We start from the raw sequence: 26,252 nt of genomic DNA, 5'->3' as shown, positions 1-26,252 counted from the left end.
GTTTGGGACCATTCCCGGCATTTATCCAAGCATCCTGTTACTGCTGCCACACCACGACCAGCTGTGACTCCTAGGTGGCACATCAAAACAGCTACAAAATTCACTGTTTTAATGGCAGTCCTAGATGACAGTTCCTCCTCCATGGGGCAGACAATGGTCTCATTGAAGCGGCTCTCCGGGGTGGATGTGGAGCGATGTGTTTGTCTGAACAAACCTCACAGTCCTGCCAGGCAGCTGTCACCTTGCTATGGGGCACATGGACAGTTGTCATCTCCCCCCCACACCACTGCCCTTAGCAATAAGGAAACCTGAATGTGTCTTTGTGAGGAGGGAGTGCTGACCTCTAGCATTGCCATGAAAGGATTCTGAGCAGAGCCTGAGGTCTCCAAGAGGGAAAATGCAGGAACATTAGCACTAAGAATAGAGGAACAGAAAACCCCTTACCCCCCACTGAGAGGGCGTGTGCCCCTTTATTAACTGCTTGACATATCACCAGTGAGTGGCAGCCACACATATACATACACGTATACGACACCTCTATCCATCACCCCCACCTCAGCCCCGACCTGCACGGCACTCACTCTGCACACAGATGCTAACCCAGCTGCTTTGAAAATTGTCTAACGGGACTTTTCAGTTGGCTGGTGGTAAAGGTGGGAGAGAGGAAACATTTGGGGAACTGGAGGGGATGGGAAAAAGTGGGAAGGGCAGCTTCTAAGCATCTACTGACAACAAGATATGAACACACTTGGGGCGCCTGGGTGGCGCAGTCGGTTAAGCGTCCGACTTCAGCCAGGTCACGATCTCACGGTCTGTGAGTTCGAGCCCCGCGTCAGGCTCTGGGCTGATGGCTCAGAGCCTGGAGCCTGTTTCCGATTCTGTGTCTCCCTCTCTCTCTGCCCCTCCCCCGTTCATGCTCTGTCTCTCTCTGTCCCAAAAATAAATAAACGTTGAAAAAAAAAAAAATTAAAAAAAAAAAAAAATGTATGAACACACTGACTGAAGGCCCAAAGGCCTTGTGAGCGCTTCCTTTGTAGTTTCTTGCCCAAGTACCCGCAGCGCAGCCGGGAGATGTGGGCGTCCACCGAAGGATGCTACAAAGCTCTTATTGCAACTGTGATTGCTGCTTATAGAAACCATTTCTCGGGGCGCCTGGGTGGCTCAGTCAGTTAAGCGTCCGACTTCAGCCCGCGTCACGATCTCACGGTCCGTGAGTTCGAGCCCCGCGTCGGGCTCTGGGCTGACGGCTCAGAGCCTGGAGCCTGTTTCTGATTCTGTGTCTCCCTCTCTCTCTGCCCCTCCCCCATTCATGCTCTGTCTCTCTCTGTCTCAAAAATAAATAAACGTTAAAAAAAAAAAAAGAAACCATTTCTCATTTACTGTTGCACAGAGAACACAGAAGCAGACTGTCACAACCCATTGGACTCCTGGCTGGGCCAGTCACAAAGGCCTCAGGAGAGGGGGGAGGGTCCCTTTCATAAACTCTCGTACTAAGGCCAGCCTGACACCTGATAAATCTGTTACTGAAACAGATCCTGGGGACCCAGTAACACTCAGCGTGGGGGGAATAAAGAATAAACCCATAAAGGAAAACTGTGCTGCAAAACCTACACAAAAGAGAACTTTCAGTTCAGACTTGCACCCCAGGAACATGGTAATAATTAAAGCAGCACCAAGTACCCGGTACCTATTTAGATGAGGACTGTCATGAACTTGTGCCTACCTGGCCTACAAATGACAGAAGGCTTAACCACTAAGGTTAAATTAAACTAAAAGAAAAAAAAATCATCCCCATTTTTAAAATGCATTTCTATAGCAGAAATAACATTAGTATGCTCTGATTTGAATTACGACAAAGGTTCACTTTAAGGGGGAAGCCATTTGTAATTCCAGAATCCTTAAGTTACAGAAATTTAATAGCTCCGTGACCTTTGGATATTTTTAAAAAACCATTGTAGTTATTAAGCTTTTGTCCAACTACCTCTACATCCTTGGGAAATAAATTCTCCAGCATTGTGTGTGATGGCTCTGATTTGCCATCAGGAAAAGCAAAGTTAACAATCTCTACTGAGCCTCACATTACTCCAGAGCACGCTTTCTCCAGAAGGGTCCCTTGAGAGGCTCAGGTTTCTGAATGGCAAACGCTGCTGTGAGCCCAGCGGGATGATCTTTACGGAGCTGCCAAACCCACTTGCCTTTGTCCCTCTGTGGAATCTGCCAGCAAAGGGAGCTTGTGAATTGCTTCCTGGGACTTTCAAGAATCACCCTGCTGGGCTCCTCTTTGCTACGGCCCCTGTGTGTGTCCTGGGAGGTGCGGAACACAACTCAGCCTTCCCCGCTGCTCTCAGACCTCCAGTCAAGCAGGTGGCCTGCCGGTGCCCACCCCGATGCTGTTGTCTCCTTACCCCTTCACACCCCACAGGCCGACTTCCCGTGTGGCCTTCAAGGTCTAGCTCCCATGGCATCTCTTCCACAGAAGCCTTTCCCTTTAGACCACCTGCCTCCACTGAATGGGATCCAGCCTTTATCTGTACCCCTTCAATGGCACAACACTTTCTATAGCAGGGGGGGTTTCAGACAACACCTTTTCTCCCTTACTGGACAGCCCCACACACTTCTTGAGCTCCAAATCCTCACCCGACTCCCCGTCCCAAGCCAGCAGGGATGCACGCTCAGTGCCTACTCAGTAAGCACCTAAGGGAACTTCCCCAGAGCTCTGTTTCTGCCTGTAGGGAGGGCGGCAGGGGTCCACAGACCTTGCCGGAGCAGGCGCTGGGATGGCAGTCTCCCATCCTTCATGCTAAGGCTCTCCAGATTTCCCACCTTCCTTCGCTGCCCCTCGGACAAGGCAGCACACAGCAGGATGGTCATGGCCACAGCCTTGTCCCTAACACAATCCGCAGCCTCAGGCCTGGCCTTCCAGACACAAGGGGAGAAAAAGCGCCTTTCCTCAGCCAGAAAGCCATCCTCAGGTACACACAGCTGGAGGCCTGAAAGAGGGAGATCTGCACGGTGCCAACAAGGATAAAATATCCGCAGCATCAGGCCAAGGCATAAAAGCCACTGCTATATGTGCACCGAGGACAGAAAAGGTGACTGCGGGAGGGGGCAGTCTGTCACAGGCTTTGATTGTGTCTTGCAATTCCAGGCCGGAACGCTAGAGGGCAGACCCAACTCCAGCGGGCCAGGTGGGCTGCAAGCACTCTCTGGCCTGGGTCTTGAGAAGACCACACGGCTGACCGATCCGGGACCAGGCTGAGGAGGCCTGAGGGCGGCTGAGGAAAATCACTGACCACTCGCCAGTGCTGGGGTAGCAATGAGAGGGAGACACTTGACTTCCCAACGGAGAGTATCCTGTCCTTGGCTCTGCAGCTCCTTGGGTGGCTCTCTTCTAGACATTGTGCGATTCCCTTACTTCAAGCCCCCAGCCTGTGAGAGCCTCACTGCCCAGCCTGCTGTGGACAGCAAACTCCAGAGGGCAGGGACCATGTGTGTCTCCCCTACTCACCATCACAACCTCACACAGCATCTGGTGCACACAACAGGCGTCCAACAATGACCTGTTGAATGACACCTCAGCGGTAAAACAACTGATTTTTGGTTTGGAATCATGAGAGGTAGCACACTTTGAACACAGAGTACAAACAGCAAATGAGCCTCTCCACTCCAGGATTTATGTAGTAAGGGTCAGGGTGGGCATATAAAATCTCCAAATCAAAATCGAAAGGTGCCTTCTTAGGGGGCTACCATTTCTCAGAAAAAAAATTAGCCAGGAAAACCTCTGTTGTGATTTTTGTCATTAGGATGAATACGTATTATTTCTCTGAATCCCCAAGTCACTGATGTGTACAGATTCAGGGAGGACCCACAGTTCCAATGACGACAGCAGTTTGTTTTTTTAAATTTTTTTTTAACGTTTTTATTTATTTTTGAGACAGAGAGAGATACAGCATGAACGGGGGAGGGGCAGAGAGAGAGGGAAACACAGAATCGGAAGCAGGTTCCAGGCTCTGAGCCGTCAGCCCAGAGCCCAACGCGGGGCTCAAACTCATGGACTGCGAGATCGTGACCGGAGCTGAAGTCGGATGCTTAACCGACTGAGCCACCCAGGCACCCCGATGACAGCAGTTTTAAAGCAGCTTGTTCTCATGAGATCGGGCCACAGTGATGGGAAAGCCCACGGCAGAAAAGTGTGCCAGTAAGTCCTAGACCATTTTCTGGCATGTACACACACACACACACACACACACACACACACACACACACACACACACACACCAGAACATGAAAACAAAGACACAACCACTGAAGTGACTATTCCAGCAAGCGTACAACTAACGGCCTCTTCATCTGCTTTTCAGTAACTGGGTCAGAATCTGAACTTGTCTCTCTTGCCTTCCTTTTTCTAAAAGAAAACATTCCCTGACCAAAATATGGAATTCATCTGTATTGTAATCCCAAGTGGAGAGCAGACTCATTTCCTCTTGATCTGTGTCTCACTCACGCCTACTCACTCTTGTTTCTCATGGACAATGAATGGAAACACTCCCCTGTAGGAATCTCAGCCGCCCTCTTTGAAACAGATGTTTTGGAAACCCCTGACAAGCTGCCTGTCACTGCGAGGCAGATCACACACTTTCACAGCCAGTCGGGTCCAATGCCTCTGCACACCCCGCTCCGACATGAGCTGCAAGACCTCAGATATCTGTTCCATGAGATCAGTTCTAGAACTCTGCAGGTTAGCAACTCTTCCTTCAGGTCCCCTTTCACCAACATTCCCCATCAGGAGGCTACTTCTAAGGCCCTACTTCAGCAAAGTCATTGTCACGGGCTACAGAATCTAGGGTGGGGCTTCTCGGGAATGTCTCTGTAAGGATCTAGTATGGTCAAACCCTTCAATGAAAACATTACTTTCAGGAAGTGAGCCAGGCACTTGGGAAAGAAAATGAACTTTTGTAAGCCACCAGGGCACTGTTCATAAATTTCTGCTAGGCAAACAGGGCCCTCGTGGCTTTAAAGAGTTATTGTTCAATACTTCCTAAGCACCCACATAAGTTCATGTTTCTCCCTGAGGGCCTCGCTTGCTCCAGGAGAGAAATGCACTACAAGTTTTCGTCTTGCTTAAAATTGGTGTGCTGCATGGAGGCAGATCATTCGAGCCACCTGGATGTGCTGTGAAATAGTTTCTCAAACAGTTCCAGCTTTTCCAAATGCACCTATAAAAACAAAACTAAATGCCCGTTAAATTCACTCTTTAGGGGACCTACTTTGCTCCAACAGAGTCAACTGACCAGAGAGAAGTTTCAGCAGAATCGAACACACTTGCTCGAACAATCTGGTTATTGGCCACCACAAGGAGTAAGGTCATGCACGTGTGGAAGGCCTTGAATTAAGCCAAAAGCAGACCGCCCCCCCCCCCCCCCCCCCCGCAAAAGAGACACCTCCTTACCCAGCTTTTGCTAAAAGGATGAACTGGAGAAACTAAGAAATCTGAGAAAAGCACCCAGTATTTAAAAACTGAAAACCGGTGAAATGTTATTCCCCTCTGCCTTAGTAATGGGCTTTGTCAGGTCTGATTTCTACTGCACCAATAAAACTTTGCATGACTGTCTGTGAGCCATTAAATCCAGGCACAAACATACTTATGGAGCTACACACGTCTGCTTAGTATTAGTACACACTATTAGCTCCTTTTCTCTACATTCTTTTTTCTATCAAAGAGGATTATTTGCATGTAGAACTAAATTTCCACTCTCTATGGAGTAAACTTTGAATAGAACGCCCCACAGATGGAATTGTGATAAGAAAGACGTTTTCTCACACTAGGTATCCTGAGGCACTCCATTCACCAAACCCATTAGGAGGGGGAAAAATATCCCTACATGCATACACATACACACACACAAAGAGAAAGACAATACAGTAGAATATTTAAGGAGATGAACTCTACCCTAAGGAACCCATCCCCAGTTCCACCACTTTATCAGCTGTGTCACCTTGGGCAAATTCATCTCTGAGCCTCAGCTTCCCCATGTGTGAAATGGGGATAACAGGACCTACGTTTCCTAGCACAGATGACGCATGTTGAGGCACGGTGTCCAGCAAATGGAAAGCTCTCAATAAACGGTTGCTTTTATCACGTGATTCTTACTCACCTCAACTCCAGGACTCGCCTGTGCTTACTTAAGAACAACACAATGTGCAGTCACCTACACTTATGACCAGAACTAGCCTCTTGTTCACCTTGCCACTTAGAGGTCACAGTCCGCATGTTCTGTTTATACTGATGAAGGGTTCCCTGATGACATAGTAGTTACCCAGAAATATCTATTTGTTTAGTTCTTTGCCTTTGCTGCTTCCAAACGTCTGTGGATTGATCTATGTGGATCCCAGAAATGTAATCGTTATTTGCTTGGCTAAAGAGGCTTCTCTCTCTGTTTGTTTTTACTAGAAGTCAGTCCTCTGAACCTGTGGTTTGCAAACTTTCTTTCTGAGCATGGAACACTATTTATCAAACAGAATCTGACACACAACCCCAGTTGTGTATATGAAACAGATAAAAGCAGAGTCATGCTGCTGATAAAATCAGGGGTTGACAAGGGCCACCTTGCTGCCATGACCACCATCACCTCCAGGGAGCCCCTAGAATGCCCCTACATATACTGTAGCACTCTGTGGAAGACGCTCAGAAAAACACGCATCTAAACCACTCTTCTGATTTGGATCACAGGCCACGTGGCCTGAACTTGAGTCTCATTGGTGAGCTCCTGCCGTTCATCTCCTAGCTCCGTCAGGAACAACAAACTCGGAGACCCACAAAACCACGATCTCTTGCTTACTCAACGTTCCAAACATGGCCGTGGTCGGTGCAGATACACAGATTCTTATTGTCTTTGTTTTACTGACTGTACACTGAGTTACAGCAACTCCCCAGAAGAACTGCCTTAGGACTCCAGTGTGCACATGGACGTGCCAACCAGTATGCACCATGTCTGGTATCGTTATTACTGGGTTCTGGAGGAGCCGTGTTCCACTTACAGTTTTTTGCACCCTTTAGCCCATGACATACAAACCAAGGTCAATCCAGTCTAGCAAGGACTCAAAAGAATGTTTGAAAAATCTTCAGTAAACATGCCACTCTCATGGTAAAATACACACCTTTAGAGTACTTATGAAGTACCACAACACGAAATGTTACAGGGACGAAAATATCAGGGAGAAATTCAGCGTAGGGGACTCAGAATGCCGAAGCAGCTGGAGAAAGTCATCACTTCAGAAAGCGCCAAGACCAGGAAGCAGGCCCCTCCTCCTCAGCCCCCTTGCTGCTCAGCGGAAGCAAGACAGAGATTTAACTGTGGGAAGGCAAGAGGTAGAGGGAGACTTGCTCAGGGTGGTCTGAGGGAGACTGGCCAGGAGTGATGGGGCTGGAGCCAACCAACAATAGATCCCAACCAATAGTGAGGGAAATATTTCCTCCACAGAAAAAGCCACTCCATCTCCCAAGGGGGCGGCTGGAAGACTCCCAGCCTGAGTCATTCGGAAACATATTTTACAAACCACTCCAGAGTATCCCGGGGGGGGATGATCAGGCCATGACGGAGGAAGAGGCTTCATGACCAAGTGGGTCTTTTCCAGCTCCAACTCCCATGATTCCCAGAACCTTCTGCTTCTTCCCAACTCACTGTGGCCAGCATGGCTATAGCATGACTGTCACAATCCTCCCATGTGAGCACGTTAAGGCCCGAGCCTAGCTACTGAGGTGGCTCTGCCTGAGGCCTCCCAGCTGCAGTAATGAGCCTCCAGTCCTGGCTACCATGTAAATGGCCCCACCTGGCCCCAGGGCACTAAAAACCTGGTGAATGTAGTACCTAGAGGACTACAGCTACCAGACCCGGGGGCACTCAGCAATCAGGCCTCAGTGAGGGACACCTCCCGGGGCCTCTCACATTTCCACATCTCAGTGGGGCCTTCTGACATCTGCTAATCAGATTTGCTCCTAGGAGCCGGTAGTAATTAAACCTGCCGTATGGCTGGAACGCTGGCAAGGTCTCATATCCCCGCAGCTGGCCGGCGAGTGGAACAGATGGGCCGCATCCGAAGCTGTGTCTGCTTGAATCTAATCATGAGGCTGAAAAAATGAGCCCTAAGTGACCCTGGTCACCTCAGAGATAGCTGTCAGACAGGCCTCGGGAACATGTCACTGACAGCAGGGGAGAAGGCTGTAAGTCCTCCATCAGTTCCTCTAACGTTCTTCCAGAGGCAGTGTTAGCACCACCCGCACTGGGTCACTCACGCCGGGCCTGGAGGCCATTTTCTGGTGCCATTAATCATGTGCCAAACACATTTTTTTCTTGTTAACTATTCACTCGACTCGGGTTTCTAGAAAATCCCTGTCCGTAAATTTCATTTGCAGCTAGGAAAGCCTCACAGAAAGTATCTGATTAGATAAACACCCACATTTTTTGTCTTGTTTCAGTTCTTAGTTGGGTGCTACTGCTCACGTCACAGTATCTCTGTTAACGACTGCTGTGTAACAAAGCTTCTCAAAATTCAGTGGCTTAAAACAGTGATTTCTCATGTCCCACAATTCCACGTGTTGGCTAGGCAGCTCCCTCCGTTGGTTTTGTCCAGGCTCACTGCTCTCAGCTGGGTCAGCTAGGCTGGGACACCCACTAAGGCTTCATTCATACATCTGGTGGTTAATACTGCCTGCCAATGGGGGCAGGTCTCCTCCACATGCCTCTCTCTCATCCTCATGTGGGGAGGACTAGCTTCCTTACATGAAAGTCCCAAGGCAGAGTCCCAAAAGGGCAAAAGCAGAAGCTGCCAGACCTCTCGAGGTCTAAGCTCTGGAACTCACATAATACTTGCGCTGCATCGATCATGCCAAGAGAGCCAGAAGGCCCGTCCAGGCTCAAGGAGTAGGGAAATAGGGCTGCAGTTCTGGATGAGAAGAGCAAAAAAGGATCTGTGACGGTTTCACATCTACCACATGTCCACATCTCCCCCAGTGTGTCAGAGTGACATGAGTTCTGAGCAATGATCACAGGCGCTCTTACACCAAAGGGGTCTCGGGACAAACGCCAAATCCTATATCCCACTTTTGAAAGGCTGCTATGCACATTAGCAGGTTAATGTCTCTGAAAAGTGACACAGTAAAAATAAATCCTGTTTCATAATGAACAGGTTATTTTTTTTTTTTTAAGTTTTTATTTATTTTGAGGGAGACAGAGACAGCCCAGAGACGGGCAGGGAGAGAGAGAGAATCCCAAGCAGACTCCGCACTGCCAGAGCAGAGCCCAACACGGGGCTCGAACCCACAAACTGTGAGATGGTGACCTGATCCTAAACCAAGAGTCAGACACTTAACCGACTGAGCCACCCAGGTGCCCTTAAACAAGTAAGTTTAAAGAAGCCAAAGAAGACTACTTTCCCATAACGCTATTTTGGAAAGCTTGACCATAAATTCTGAATTTTAGGAATAGTTCTTGTTTCACATGCTTTGCTCTTGATGACCTGTGAAACAAGCCAGAAATGTCACATCTTCTAATATGGAAGTGGTACACAGTACCATGAGTACTGAGTTGGGGTTATAAAACTAAAAGTCATCACAGTTATCTGTTAGGTAATTAGAGGTGAGGAAACTTCCACTCAAAATCATCTTGATTAGCCATAGAAAACCTTCCTAAAAGTTGTATGCACAAAGGTGTGGAGGCTTTTTCTTCACTTTTTGAGCATTGATATTAGTCTTGTTTCCTACAGAATGGACATGAACATTCACTATGACTAAATTTCACAAGTTTAAAAACTCAGTGAAAACAGCATAACCAATAGCAGAGCGGGAGGCCAAAGGCTATTCTTCCACAGAAGCTGATTAACCACTAATGAACAACTCTATCTCTTATCTGCCCATTGGTCACCAACCCGTATCCTCTCATAAATTTGTACCCTCCCATACAAGTTTCTGTTCAACTAGAAAGAAAAAGCTCATTCATCCTCAAGAGGTTCTCCACTGGCAGCTTTCAACAGTGATAATATGGAAAAAAATGATCCAGTGCTCTGGTCATGAGACCATAATGGTTCTAACAGTGAGTGAAGACTCACATGGGCCGGGCCAAGTCAAATCACGGTTTAGAGCTGCTGAGACGTGTGCGCTCAAAAGACCAGGAACGACAAGAGCAGTCTTCTCAAATTCAAGGACCAGACCCCCCGCACAGTCCCTGCCCATGGAGTAGAGTACAGTGCACAGTGAAGGCACAGTGCAATGCTGGATACTACACATAAAACTGAAAAAATATCCTATTTACCTTTGTATTTTCTCTTGTATTGGGGAGAGGGACTCACAAGGAGTAGAGAGAATAATCTATGCATCTGGCTACTGGAACAGTTTCTTAGAACTGATTATTCTTACATTCATTCACTAAAGGACAGTGATTCACCCAAAGATATACAGCTGTCAGGAGTCAGTTTACTACACTGGATTCAAGACATCTCCATCTTTCTTTCTTTGGCATTGAAAACTTTTAAGTCTTTATCTTCTGCTGTGAAATCATCGGGGAAAACATCTCCTGGAAGCCTGAATGCCATTTCCAAGGATGGGATAAAAGTGGATCTACAGAGAAACAGGGGAATTCCATGGGAAAAAAACCACCCCATGAGTGATGAAAGAGGAAGCAGAAATTCCTACGGGAGAAAGAATCGTGAGCACACTGGTCAGCCTAAGAAATAAACAAGGTGACTGGCTGAGGGAGTTCTCTACAGCACAGCCACTGGGGGGGGGGGGGGGGGGGGGCCTTTTTGAGAGTGGATGAACTACATGCAATTTTGAATTTAAGCAGCAAGAGGTCAGCCCAAGGATCCGGTGAGATAGTAATGGACCAACTTCCTCTGGGATCCTAGAGATGTGTGTGGGAGTCAGTTTTAGCTCCTGCTCCCAATTCACCCTGAGAAACAGTCCCAGGACCTAGACACCATATCGAGTGGGCTTTCCCTCTACCAAGGTAGCTAGCTACTCCATTAGAACCAAAAGACAAAAATAACAACTAAAGGTATTCAGCTGCTTATTGTAATATGGGAGAAAACCCGCGGCCAGCTTACAACTGGCTTCCCTTTCTCAACCCAACTGGTTTCCCTCTCATTCTAAGAGCAGATGCGCTCCTGAAGCATGGCCAAAAGCACCACCACACTCTTTCTAGGACACAACTAGAGCAGAGAAGGGAGGAAATTAGGAAAAAATAAACACAAAGAATTCTATATTCTATTATGTACAGCTAGATATTTCCAGAAATGTAGAACACTTCAGCTTGTTGGAGTGATAGAAAATACATGGCAAAAAGAGGCTAAGTAGTGTATATATACTTGTATAATAATGATTACCTGCATGAAGATTGTTGATTTCCCCTTCGACAAGGCACTCACAGGCCATACAGGATCACTGATCAGCCACTGAGCACAAAATGTTGGTTGCACTACCAAAAAGGCTTCATCTGTGGAACTTTGAACCCCACACAGGTTGCAAAAGCTCCATTCATCACCCTAAGTTATTTCTATGATAGCAGGATGTTGGCTGGGAAAAAATGAAATGGACAGAAATGATTTGGCTGTAAATGCCATCTGCCGTCTGACGGTGTGGGAGAGACCGTAAAGGCAGTGGCAAGGCCCTTGGGACTTTGACCAGCTGACTTCTTCTGCCTGTATTTCCAGGCTCACGGATTTCTCACTCCGTCATGTACTGCACACAGCCCCAGCAACCACTCCCTGCTCCCTGACCACACACCATATTCCTAGCCCCCTTGCCTCTGTCCACACTCATCCCCATTTGGATGCCATTCTCTGCCTTCATCCCTTAGTGAAACCTAGTCATCTATAAGGCCCAAGTCAAATGTCACAGCTCTGGGATGCCCTCTCCGAATGGCAGAATTAGTTGTTCCTTCCTCTGTCCCCAATAGAATCAGTTCATCACTGAAGCAGTGACTTCTCTGCTTGTCTTCTCATGGCTGGATTGGGAACTCTTGAAGGACAGGGACACTCTCCTACTCTTCACTGCTTCACCATCACACAATAGGTCCGAATGACTAGGTATCTGGTGGCTTCAAGATCTTATGCACTCATCCTCTAAATGACACTCAAGAACAGCCAGCAGGATATTAGAGTGTATTTTCCATTTTAAGATGCATCCTCAAGACTGCTGTGTAACAGAGAGGAATAAAAAAATAATAGAGAAGGGCTCTTTTTAAGGTGCACTAACGGCTTGGACGCCACCTTCTTTCCTTCCCCAGGAATTTCCCAAAGTAATGTAGATGGCTCTGTTCAGACTTGGCTGGCTACAGATTTCCGTCAGAATTTTGTTTTCTTCCAGATCTGAGTGCATGGAAAAAAAATCGTAATTTCCTTGTGGGCCTGGTTATAATTCTATAGGCTGATTAGCAATGAGCAAACCTCAGGCCTGTACAATCCAGCTGTTCCATTTGTTACTGTAATGGCCGTTCCGTGTTTGTTACTGAGGCACAATATGTCATTTTAGGAACAACACCTAGACGCCTCTCCAAGACTGACCCTACAATCTCTTCCCCGTTTCAGTTTCAATGGTATCAAATTCTCAGTATTTTAAATTCACTTCAACATCTACCAGACACTGATGTAATTTACACTCTACTAGCAGTCTCTGTATGTGCTTTGTTTCTGACCACCTGAGACGTCCCCCTCAAGTGAACTTGTCTATCAATGTTAAAAGTACTAAAGCAGGGGTGCCTGGGTGGCTCAGTCGGTTGAGCATCCGACTTCGGCTCAAGTCATGATCTCACGGTCTGTGGGTTTGAGCCCCGCGTCGGGCTCTGTGCTGACAGCTCAGAGCCTGGAGTCTGCTTCGATCCTGTATCTCCCTCTCTCTCTGCCTCTCACCCACTCTCACTTTGTCTCAGTCTGTCTCTCAAAAATAAAAAAATGTAAAAAAATTGAAAAAAAAAAATTTTTAAATACTAAAGCAGTATACTCAGTAGGCACCATCAGTGCCCCGTGTTTATCCCTCAGCTCCCTGTTCCCACACGTGCTTACAGCAAGCACCCATGATAACCACCCAAGCACAGAGCAGGATTTAACTGCTGGCCTCAAGAGCAGTCAGTGACGGATGTGAGGTGGAGACGGCCAATCCCAGCTGGCTGGCCCCTCCGATGGTCTGGTTCTGAAGAATGCCTCCTAGAATTCACCAGGGATTCAGCCCCAGGTGCCCACAGCAGTATCTTGTTCAAGGTCATCCCTTTATTACCCTCCTTCTCATCCCTAGTTCACATACCTATTCCCTTAATGATGCTTTCCAGGATTACCTCCCTAACAACCTTGAATCCTGTCACAGAATCTGGTCTGGGGGAAGTCAATCTAAAGAAAAAATACCAACACTGAAGCAACCTGATACCAATAAAGGAAGGCAGACCACAGGGACACCCCACCTTCAAGTGTAGTAAATATTCACAGTAAATAAAACACTGTCATGGCATATTTGTGCTGAAGAACCTTTCCGTGTCATAGTCATAATAAGCCTGACAGCCTCAGGAAGCGAAGAGAGCGATCTTAAATCTCTGGGAATTAGTGTGTTATATGTGTTCTAAAAACGGATTGGATTTCAGTGGCTGTTTCCAACTTCCATGGCATTAAATTTCCTTTTATTCTTCCCGGCACCATATTTCCAATAAGCCCTGAAAAAACACACCCCTGGGGAAGGATATTTTGCTATCTTAATAAAGTCTTTCAATCCTTAGGAGACAATTCACCATATTTCATTCTCAAAAATATTAATTTTACTCCTCCAAAGAATCTTATGAAAATATTTGTATTTCTTGCCTGAGTTCCCTGGGAGGTGAAGTTGAAAAGCTAGCTAATACAGGATAATTCCAATATTACAAAAAAATAATACATATTGCAATATGGAAATACTTAATATCCAAAGAAAAAATGTCAAGCCCTCAAATCAAAAGCCTTTTAGCTGGAAAGTAATGTCCAGAGGCTCTCATTTGACTAATATGTATTACATATTATGTGAGGCATACTTTGCTTTAAAACAAATAAGTAGGTACAGAATTCAAGTTTCTACAAAAGGTAAATTCATGGATAAGGATTCACTTTACATTAAAAATTCACAAATATTCCATTAAAATACCATGCCTTGCAAAATACCAATTTTATTTTAGAGAAGCCTGATTAATTTTTATTTTAAATAATATATAACATAATATTTAAAATATACATTTACCTTTTAAGACCATATCTAATTGGAAAACCACACATTCACTGCTTCTAGGAGTCCAGCCTGGACCAGGGGCAGGAAGAACAGGGGTGCAGATGAAGCATTATGAAGGAGGTAGAACAGACAGGTCTTCATAGAACCCATGGGATGTGGGCAATGAGGGAAAGAGGGATCTCAAGATGCTGCCCCGGTGTCTGGTTTGGTGGATGGACTGGATGTCTTTAGTAGGAGCGAGAATTCAGGCCACAGAGCCAGTCAGAGAGAAGGAATAGGGTCATTTTGGGGCATGACGTATTGTAAATGCCAGTGGGACACCAAGGGCGGATCTACCGTGAGTAGGTGGCTATACGGGCCTGCAGCCTGGAGCAGTTATTTGGTCTGGGGAGATCTGGCCCATGAGTGGCAGTTGAAGTCATGGGGTGGGCTACGTAATTTGGAGAATGCAAGGAGAAGAAGGAAAGAAGTGGGGAGACGACTTCCTGGAAACAATGATAAGGAAGAGGTAAAGGAAGTCAGCCAAGCGGTCTGAGAAGAAATGCTGGAGGGAAGCAGGTACAAATCACTTCATGGGTCGGTGAATACTCTATTATAAGCCAGCATTTTGTGTTTATTGTTATTATTCTGTCAACATGAGCTACACCACATGTACCCTGGACAGGCAGAGGGGAAGGAGAAGTACCAGGGTAGGAGGCAGGGTGATGACTGGAGTGCCCACAAAGTCTGGTGCTCACTGGCTAGAGCTGACTTTCCAGATGCTAACAGTCACAACCAAGTACTCACACGAGAACCTCCAGGTATGTTCTCTTCAACAATTCCACACCTGATTTTACCTCAAATACAGGACAATTTTGTATGCAATTAACCATAACTGAGATGACAGTATGTGCAAAGTTATGCATCTCAATAAACCTTTCTAGGAAAATGGGTCAACATCATAAACATCACAAGTCACAAATGACAATTTCACCTGAAAAGAAGGACATAATCACAAAAAAGAAAATACAAGCAGGTACTGTGTTCCTGAAAAACATCCAACTTCATTAGTAATAAAAATGGTAAAAATTAAAATGAGGTGCCATTCTTACTTTCTAAACTGGCAAAAATTTGGGTCCTTAGGGATCCTTACAGTGGGCTTAAAACAAGCACTGTCTTTTACTGCCACTGACAGCCCAACTTTCTGGAACACATTTTTAAAACCGAACAAATGTCTATAAAAGGACATTCAAGGTTTATATTCAAGGATTTTAAAAAACCAGAAAACCTAAATATTAAAAATAAAAGGTTACAATGATTTAAATATATACCACAGATACAATATTCAACCAGTGAAATACTTTCTTTTAACAAGAAACTTCTAATGATACAAGGAAATGAATATAACATCATATTAAACAAAAAAGTGACTGCAAAGTTGTATACAGAGTAAGCACTCAACTATGTAAAGAAAAGAACATACAAAAAGCGATGCGCCTGGGTGGCTCAGTCAGTTAAGCATCCTTGATCATGATCTCACAGTTCAAGCCCCACGGTGGGCTCTGTGCTGACAACGCGGAGCCTGCTTAGGATTCTCTCTCTGCTCCTCCCTCCACCCCTCTCTCAAAATAAATAAATAAACTTCAAAAAAAAAAAAAATGTACAAAAAGAGACACTCTTAGGAGCCTGGCCAGTAGATTGGAAGTGGTGACTTCCAAGGAGACTGATTTTTTTCTCCTGAATGTGTACACTTTCCTGTATGAACCTGGATTATTTTGATAATTGGGAGAAAACACAGATCCACATCTTTTGGCAATTCTAGTCCGGCAATAATAGTTAGCACATAAGGGTTGCTGCCTGGCTTCAAAAGTACACAAGGCACTAGGGAAGACTGAGGTGTGACCTTTGGGCAGCTGAAGAACTACCTTTGCTTTGAGATGTGCAGATAATATAAATATGCAAGCATAAAACATACAATATCACAGCAGCTAAACAAAAATACAACTCCTGGACGTCTGCCCAAGTGACCTTCTCTACAACTACCCTTATACCAAAATGCCTGATGGTTACCAGAATGTACCTGGTGTAGGGTGTAAATGGTCAAGAAGATGGGTACCCTGACAATAAACAATGATGGGAAGTCCATGAAAGCAGCTGACCACCATGCTAGGCCGGCTGTGTCTTGCCAGTCCACAGCTAGTCCATGAATAGGAGAAAAATGGATTGAACTTCAACTGAAACAGGGATGCAATTTGGGAATGAAGCAGGAAGAGAGAACTGTGGTGATGAGGCAACCAGAGTGGGACCAGCTCTTTCAGATTAGTCACACTAGATTTCTAAAGTGAATTCTCATATTTGCCTTCATTACATGAAAGAGATGACCTAAGCTGTGAGTTAATGACAGGAAGAGCTCATTTCCTAACACAACTTGGCCGCATATACATATTAATTTGGATCAGAATCAGGTACACTTCTAAGTTCATCTGAGCTTGCCAATTAGCTCTTAAGAGTTTTTCACAGGCTGTTCTGGGCCAGTAACAGAAGGCACAGAGACTAGGGGTCAATCCCATCTTTACAGGTTGCCTGGCACCCTAACTCTAGATATGTGATGAGTGGCTAGCCTGTGGTTCAGAGGAGGCTGGTGTCTTAAAAGACAGTATCGATGTATGACTGGCACTTCCCGTAGGCATGAGAGCACAAGGAAAGGAAATGATTACAAAAACTTTATTTTGGCTTTTGAATTAATCCAAAAGGGAATGTAGATTAAATCAATATTTAATTCAAAAGAAGCCAGTTTCTGTTAGGAAATCATGATGAAATTTCAAAGAGCAGAGAGGGTGTTTATGGGGGCAGGATCTCAGAACTTCACAGCTACTACTGCCTTCTTTAGTGGTCAGCAGGGGTTGCTGTGGTTTGACATGGGAAATGATAAAAATATATACAGCTATGACTTACCTACGTTAACAAGCTTCATGTAAAAGCACACACATATTGTACAGTAACAGTGAAGGAGACACCTCTAGACCATCGCAGTATATATTCATTCAGATGAGGTGAGTTCAACCCTTTCCTTTCAAGGAGAAATTTACAAAATGGATCAATAAGGTGAAAAAGCTTTCTACTTAAGGATCATGGCATTTCTTTGTGTAGCTGGAGTGATAAGAGGACTACCAGTTGGAACCAAATCTACTTGATGGAGGAGCTTTTTAGAGCCTCTTTCACAGACTTTAGCATTTGATCACAACAAAACTACCTGTTTGTTGATGTGAGATCCAGAACATCCTTGTGGACTTATCCCATCAGATGGAGGACCTGAATTCTCCATGGAATAATCCACCAGACAGATGACCAGAATTCACAAGAAGATGGATGCTCTCGCCACATCAGCACCGAGAAGAGTTCCTTTCCACACAGGGAAGCATTAACCCCCTGCTTCACCTAATCCCCCTCAACAGGTGACTTTTTCTACTTTTCAGAAGAAGTTAGGCCAGTACACCAGAATACTCTTCCTATCTATTCCTTGGACTTAAAGCTTATTTATGGTAACTCTCCTATCCAGAGAGCCACCCCAGCTCCTATCCAAAGCTAACCAGATAGATACCCACCCCCTGGGACTGCGCTCCATTCAGTTTAGCTGCAGCCTCGCCCACCCGACCCTCTGAAGCCTCGCTTTCCACCCTCATTGTTTCTTGCCAGTGACCCCTTCCTACCTGGTTTCCTAGCCTCTGTCCAATCTGCTAAGCTGGTGTCTTCCTAATGTTTAACCTCACTTCCCTACTTAAAAGTACCTTTGTGGCTTCCCAAATTATAAATGGGTCAAAATGCCACAACCCCTTATAAATTGGAAGTTATACATCAGCCCACATTCACTCCTCCATTTGCCCGACATTTACCGAGCACATAACCTATAACAGACATTAGGCTGGGCAGCCCATAATGTGCTTGAAGTAGAGATTTCTTCAGAGAATGTTACAGACTCAGCTCTATGGTCTAAGCACAGACATTTACCTCCCATCCATCAACCGATATTCACCAAGCACCTACTATGCATTAGATAATGTACTGGGCACTGAAGATATAATAAAAGACTCACACCAGTCCTCAAAAGTTCACAGTCTACCAAGGAAAGCAACTTTTCAGTCTGTCCTTGCTCAGAAGAATCCTCAGGACTCTCTTGTCAAACAGGCACAGGTCTAGCCAAAACTTATCAGAAAAAAAGGGAAGCCGTCAACATTCACGTAACAAAAGCAGAAAAAGAACTGCTTTCATTTTCAGTCTTCAATATATCTAATTATTTTGATTTGTTTTTTTTGAAATCTTGAAAATCACAATCTTATTTCTACTTTGTTTTATCATTTTCCTTTCCAGACACCATTTATTTAGTCTAATTTATCCTCAGTAAAGGAAGAAAGCTATTTCATCCTCTCCTGTAAAGTGCTTCCAAACTACCGGTGGAAATGAATTCTATACTCTACCACTGGAACTTAAAAGTCTCAGTGTCATAACAGTTAAATTCTATGCAAGGAAAAGCCACTCTTTGGTGGCTAGAGGTTCATTATAAAATGTATAATGGCTTCTATTTAATACAGAAATATCAATCCTGCTTAATTCCTGGGTGGAACAGCATTGGAAAGTAAACCTTCTCATTCATTCACTCCGCCTGGAAAAGTATGAGGATGGCAATGTATTTGCCATGTTTATCACACAAAGGAATGTGCTGTCACAGATCAAGTACACACAATGCAAGATTTAGACACAGAAAGTGGCTGGTGTTTGTTGACACCAACTACACAGGAGCAGAATCAGAGAGAGCTCGGGAAACCTCACCACCATCACCTTGTGAGCCAGCCATCATGATTCTGAGTCAAACACTCTTCCCCCACCTCTTAGAATACACTTAAGTGTCACCCAGGGCATGAATGAGAAGGAAACACACTGATAACCCTGCTTACATTACCTTCTCATGTTTCATACAGACACTGGTGACAACTAAGCATGGAGCCAGCAATCACTCCCTTGAAAATATATCTCTGTATTTCTGGTGCCACAGTAAGAAGAGAATGCTCATTCATGTAGGTGGTTAAAAGTCATTTTTTTCATGGATGACGGTTCCTAAACTGATCTCTCTTGGGCATATCAAAATGTGACCCTGGGAACATGGTACCTGCATCAAATGTCAAAGTTAACAATCATCAAAGAAGCAGAACTTTCAGCTGAAAAGCAGTGTTTGGGTTCCTATCCTGGTGGAACAGTGGTGAGTACCTCCCTTGGCACATTTCCTAAGAAAGCGAGGGGAAAGGTCTACAGCAAAGATATCAGAATTGAGCCTTGGGCTGTATAACATAAGGTTCAGGCAACACATCAGAGATGTGCCTTTTCTTTTCTTTTTTTTTCCCAACTTTGAATATTTAAAAATACCCCTCTTAACTGCAGACTGTGAAAAAAACTTTAAAAGAATTAAAAAAAAAAAAAACCACTTTCATACTCCTCACAACCTACTGGAAAAAACTAATTTATTTAATAAATTAGAAATTACCCTGTTCTTGGGGCACCTGGGTGGCTCAGTCTGTTAAGTATCCGACTCTTGATTTCTGCTCAGGTCATGATCTCGCAGTTCATGAGATCCAGCTCAGCGTATGGCTCTGTGTTGATAGAGCAGGGCCTGTTTAGGATTCTCTCTCCCTCTCCTTCTGTCCCTACCCCACACTCACTCTTTCTCTCTCTCTCTCTCTCTCTCTCTCTCTCTCTCAAAATAAATAAACATTAAAAAAAAAATTACCCTGTTCTTTCAAGGATCTTATAGAGTATTGTTGTCCAATGGTAGTATTATGTGAGCCATGTACAGCATTTAAAAATTTTAGTAAAGGAGCACCTGGGTGGCTCAGTTGGTTGAGCATCTGACTTGAGCTCAGATCATGATCTCAGGGTTCATGAGTTCAAGCCCCATGCTGGGCTGTGGGCTGACAGCACAGAGCCTGCTTTGAATTCTCTGTATCCCTCTTTCTCTGCCACTCCCCCACTCATGCTATCTCTCAAAAATAAATAAACATTAAATATTTTTTTAATTTTAGTAGAAACATTTAAAAAGAAGAAATTGATTTTAATAATGTATTTAATTCTACATATCCAAAACATTATCATTTCAACACATAATCAATGCAAAAAATATTAAAAATATTTTACATCCTTTTTCCTTAACACTAACACTTCAAAATCTGCTGTGTATTTTGCACTTAAAGCACATCTCAATTCAGGTACTAAGTTTTCAGCAGAAATACTTGATCTGATTAAACTATGTAAAATGTACAGATGAAAAAATAAATCTGCATGCCCGAATGATCCCAAACATACTTAAATGTTTTCCAACAACTTAATTAACCATCAGTTCTAAATTTTCAATGAACTAAGATGAAATAAAATCAAAAATTCCATGCCTCAGTCGCACTAGCCATAATTCAAGTGCTCAAGAGAATGGCTACCATAACAGGCAGTGCAAACCTAGAGCTTTCACTTTGCTCTTTGGTCAATTCCATCAAGAACTCCCCCAGATGGGGAAAGATGCATTCACTCATGAACAGAAAACTGAAGAAGACTAGCACACTTCTGATGAGGGAATCCCACACCGCAGGATAAGATCACTCTCAGTTTATTCAGGAAAAAGATGATCCTTCCTGGTCTAAATAACATAAGATGATATAAAAGGCAGCTCCTTAAGTCAAAGTTCAAACTCACGAGATTCTAAAACCATGCAAATGTTTTCGAGTCAGATTGTCCACCTCCCTTCTTGTGTCCTGGCGAATTTATGAGCATATTTATTGAGATTCACTGGGTGCTAGTTCCATATGTCTCACTCTACACAGAGTACATCATTTAATCTTGCAGCAATCCTGTGAGACAGGTGAGAGCCAGAGAGGGTGTTAATGACTTGTTCAAGGTCATACACCTCATTATAAGGTGTAGAGCTGGGAATCAAGCCCAGAAAGTCTGACTAGATTTTTTTTAAAGCCTGCCCGCTAGAAACCTTCTAATACCAACCAATACCCTAAATTCACACTTTTCAAATATTTCTCACAATTCTCACAGAGTAAGCAGGGCAGAACAGAGGAAGTATAACTTGCGTCTCTACCAGTGAGGCAAGGAGGTACATGGCAGAGCAGTTCCTCCATCCCGTGTCCGGAGTTCCTTCCAAGGTTCCTGATGTCAGGAAGCCAGGTGGGGGATACTTGTTGCCTGCTCTTATACCACACAGCCTATCTTTGCCTCTCTGAATCTTCCAAACCACTCTGGGAGGAAGGGATATCCACACATAAAGAGATGGGAGATCCATCGGGTAAAGGAACATGCCTTAGGTCACATAGCCAACTGGCACCACATTTGGGGTCCCAACCTGGGTTTGTGTCCAGCAAAGATGGAGCCTCAGCCTAGGACCGCCTGATGATGAGGCTCTCCCCAGACCACAAGGACTCTTTGCTCAAGAGAAACCTTTCACCAAGTGGATATAATGTGAGTAGTCACATTGCTCTGTAATTCACATGCTGTTACTTCAGGAAGGCTACTGTTATGTCTGACTTCATAAAGTTTTATTGTATTTGTATGGGATGAATTCACAATTAAAAAAAAAAAAAAGAGACACAGAAGGTGAGTTTTATCTGGCTAAATCTTCAGAAAGGGGGATTTCAAGGGTGAACATGACTTAGCTTCTGAAGGCACTGGTAGAATGGCATTGGTTTTTCCCCAGAGCTGGATTAAACAGGCCATCCTGGCAGTGATCTAGGGCGACAACCCACAATGGGAGACTAAATCACCACTGGAATACATGGGAAATATGGAGCCACTTAACTCAGGGGTTCACATGTGACTCTCCTCATATAATGGACAAAATGACAATTGGACCTGTTTCCACTCAAATAGACAGTGCCTGGGAGGGGAAATAAACACACTCCTCACTGGCACAGACCCGTCTCTGTTGAGAACATTTCCCCTCAAAGAACTGTGTGAGTGAAAACAGGCCTCACTACCAACCCCAATATCACCTGGCTGACAGCATCTAGAAGTCTAGACCTGAACAATACATGGTAGAGTGTTATTATTAACCAAGTTTTAAACAGGCTTCTGAAAATCACATGTTCAGAAAATCACATGTAATAAATCCCTTATTTTCAACACAGAGGAAAAGATACATATTTTTATTAAAAGTCTTTATTAATAGAAAATCAGTTTCACCTATTCCTAGTAAATAAATATGGGACAGATATTTAAAGATTATCAGTTTGGTAAGGTGCCAATGATTAACCTTCACAGGACACCCACCCATCTTGGGTCAGCCCTAGCTTTCCCATGAGAACTTTGCTCAAATAATTTCATAATTCACAAGTGTTTACAGTTCCCATTAAAAAAAAAAAAAAAAAAAAAAGGACAACCCAAGCTTCCTAATCTAACCCAAGCAGTAGTAACTGTTAGAACAATTCAATAACATTTGAGAAATCAACAGTTTAATTCATGGTATAAGAGCAATTTTTCCTTCCCCAGAATCTGTAACCTAAAAAAAAAAAATCACCTTTCCACAAATGAGATGGTGTCTGTGAACGTATTCTATGGACTCCCTGCATACAGCAGACCCTCCCGGATGGGGTGTCAATGGGTCCCACATCCAAACCACATCCTGGCTCCCTTGGCATGAGCCACATCCTCAAGTTCATAACAAGGTCCTTAGAGGACCAGGTTGAATACCGTCTCCCTTTAAGAAGCAGTGGTGGATCAAAGTCTTTTAAGATAATTATGTAATTGATTTTCCTGAATGCATACTGTAGGAGATTACTTAACCCCTGGTAACTATTACTAATATTTTCTAAAAGTAACTTTTATAAACCAGAATCTATAGACTTAAGCACAAGTCACCTATTAGTCAACTGTTTTCAACTTTTATTTAGGCAGTTCCCCTACCAGAGCTGTCATCAGTAAAAAAAAATTGGGTAATTTGAATTGGTCATCTCTACTTCCCCTTTCACAGAGAAATGGTAACAACTGGTAACGTGGCCCAAAGAAAACTCAAAAGGAAAGACAACTTAAAGTCACCTGAGCCCATCATAAAGAATTCTGAAATTTGTTTATGAATAGTGACAGAACAAAGGTGTCAGAATGGAAACATGGAAATTATAGCATTAAATTTAATACCATTTTGAAACTTTACAGGGTCTTTTATAACATTTGTGTCTATTCATCCAAGAGGTATTTCTAACAACAACAAAAACATAAAACAAACAAAAACTAGTGTTTACCATTCAAGTCCACAAGTTTGACACACTGAACCTGTTTCAAGAAGTAATTTGCTATCCAGCTGGAAAGTATATCCAAGGAATCATCATAATAAGGGTATCTGATTTCAACCACTTACCTATTATATCTGTAGGAATGCTGGTAAGTCTCAATGATCAACTTCAGAAAAATGCCACCTGGAGAAACAAAGTGAAAAAAACTTGGATTTTTTTTTTAATTTTTTTTTTCAACGTTTATTTATTTTTGGGACAGAGAGAGACAGAGCATGAACAGGGGAGGGGCAGAGAGAGAGGGAGACACAGAATCGGAAACAGGCTCCAGGCTCTGAGCCATCCGCCCAGAGCCCGACGCGGGGCTCGAACTCACGGAGCGCGAGATCGTGACCTGGCTGAAGTCGGACGCTTAACCGACTGCGCCACCCAGGCGCCCCGATTTTTTTTTTTAAACATAAAGAAGATTTAGCATACAATTTTACGTCTCATTAAAATATGTGATGTTTTAAATATTGGCCCCCAGGCAGGAGACAGTTCAACCTGCATTAGAACGTAGTCACCCATTCTTGGAAACACTGATATACTAACACAAGGTCCAAACCAGAACAAATGAGAACAGTGGGGAAGGTACAGCCCATGAATATGGACATTACTGCATCCTTTCTTTTCCTCTCACAAGGACATCAATTTGAAGGTACTGCATCCTTGAGGGCACTTTATGAACAGCCATAAAAGGTTCAAATAATTCTGAAACAAATTAAGGAATGAAATATAAAATTGTAAATGAGGAAACTACCCTGGAAGTATTCTATATCCTTTTCAGTTACTCTGTTAACTTTTTTTAAAAGGCAAACTCACAAGGATGTCCAAAACTGGAGAAAGGGAAAAATGGTCATTACAACTCTAACACAGTAAATAAAGGAGTCAAGAAATAAGAATTTCTTCAGTGATTAGTTTATTTAGAAATCAAGTATTCCTTTTGGTGTTCTCAAAGTCTTGTGGTAACCCTAGAAAATTATAAGCCTATTAATATATTCACAAAGAATCCAAAAATATCTATTCAGCAAGGCTTTGAAATATTAAATATCAATGAAACAAATTTCTAATGTAAAATATCACAGTTATCATTTGGTCATTTTACATGATCAGTTACATCATGCTGACATTATGTATCATATGTTGATATGTAAGATCAGCACAATGTGACATCAGATTATAACCTGTCCAGACAGGCAGTATTTCCATTGACAGATGAAAAAACTAACAATGAAAGAAACACAGAAACTTCGCCAGCATCACATACACCCAGGGTTTCCAAATTGCAATCCTTTCATCCTACCGTGCAGCCCCTTGAAAACACCTTCTACCCTAACACCTGCTAATCTACTCACCACCTCCCCAGACAGAAACCTGACATTCCGTAACACAAACACTCTGGAAAAGAAACCAACTAGCAGATAAAATGAACTTGTGCTTTTTGTATGCTTAAAAATAATTTCTTCACTTCAAAATGGTTAGCCTAATCATGCTATTTAGGAACTGTAATGTAACACTGTATAGCAGTAAACATTTAGAAATAAAGGGTTTAGAGTTCAAGAAATGGTAAGTACACAAACAGGATAAGACAGGTGAAACAAAATATTTGACAGCCTCAATTCTATTGATAAACAGAAAAGCAGGAAAAATCTTCGTGTCCATTTTCTATCATCAAACTTTCAAATATTCCATCATCAAATTTTGATAATGGAGTGTATAATATCAGGCTAAAATTTTCCACATTTATACCCAGATAACTAGTTTAACAGTAGCAGCATCAGTATTAATCTAAACGGGACCTGAGGTTGAAAAGCCAGCAAGCGGCTCAAAGGCTCCTCCATCTACATCCGTCATTCTAGTTCAATAACAAATTTGAAGATAGTGAACAATGGTCATTAGGTTCCACTTTATAAAACATAAATACACAGAAGAATTCTAAACTCACAAGGTCTTTGTTATAATAGCTTAGGGGAGTTATGATTTTTCTAAATGGTTCTTTATAAGTTAATTACTAGCTAAATTCCAAGCATTTCCCACAATTTAATTTCACCCCTTCAGGGAAAGTCACAGGAAGTCATGATCAGTATTTTTATCTGAAAACTGCTTCTGTGAAATAAGCCGCTAAGATTATTACAAATGGATCTGTTGTGATGGAGCTCTTGATCAACATTTCATTACCCCTCAAAGCTGAATCAGCACAGTTCAAAATCAAAGATAACATTTAAAAAATCTTTTGTTCGATACAACACAAGGAAAACTCTAGACAGTTAGGACAGATCTCCAGCCTCTAACAGTAATAGAGAAGGCAGGGTCATATCCTGACTCCCACCTAAAGCTTTCTAAACTCACACTGCCAGTAAAACGCATTTCCTAGAATAAATAAATTTGGTCTGAAGCTCTGAAGAAAAAACGCATTTGAGAATAAGTTTTCAGTATCACGATTAACCTTTTCTGACAACAAAGTCCTATCTTGTAAAATCACCAAAATGACAAGATAACATGTGACAATAGGGCATTATGTTATTTTTATTTTCTAAAAATGTTATTTTATAACTTCGGTAGACTAACAATATACTAAGTCATAGAGCCCTCAAAAGTTCACAAAAAAATAATTACTGTATGAGGCATGAACTTTCAGGCACTGTTGTACATCCTTGGTGGGAATTAACTCACTTCTCACAAAAACCCTGAAGTAGGTACTAATATTATCCCACTTTAAAGACGAAGAAGCAGGC

At 43.4% G+C, this 26,252-nt stretch overlaps 1 protein-coding gene across 4 annotated transcripts in view; it reads right to left on the bottom strand.

Annotated features, from left to right (window-relative positions):
• Window positions 1-26,252, bottom strand: part of LHFPL2 (LHFPL tetraspan subfamily member 2) — a 166,071-nt gene that overhangs the window by 61,925 nt on the left and 77,894 nt on the right. For 3 of the 4 annotated variants that reach the window (XM_086698165.1, XM_086698182.1, XM_086698175.1), the window contains one exon: window positions 23,607-23,664. The gene's annotated coding sequence lies outside the window, so the exon portion shown is untranslated. Of the gene's footprint in view, window positions 1-11,376; window positions 12,720-23,606; window positions 23,665-26,252 lie in introns of those variants that run through there. The other variant, XM_086698186.1, reaches the window with a different exon arrangement.

This window comes from Puma concolor, chromosome A1 (genome assembly GCF_028749965.1).
Source record: "Puma concolor isolate L17-30 chromosome A1, mPumCon1.1.hap2, whole genome shotgun sequence".
Lineage (NCBI taxonomy): Eukaryota > Metazoa > Chordata > Mammalia > Carnivora > Felidae > Puma > Puma concolor.
Note: the sequence above shows the minus strand (reverse complement) of the source record. Positions and strands in the feature narration are given on the sequence as shown.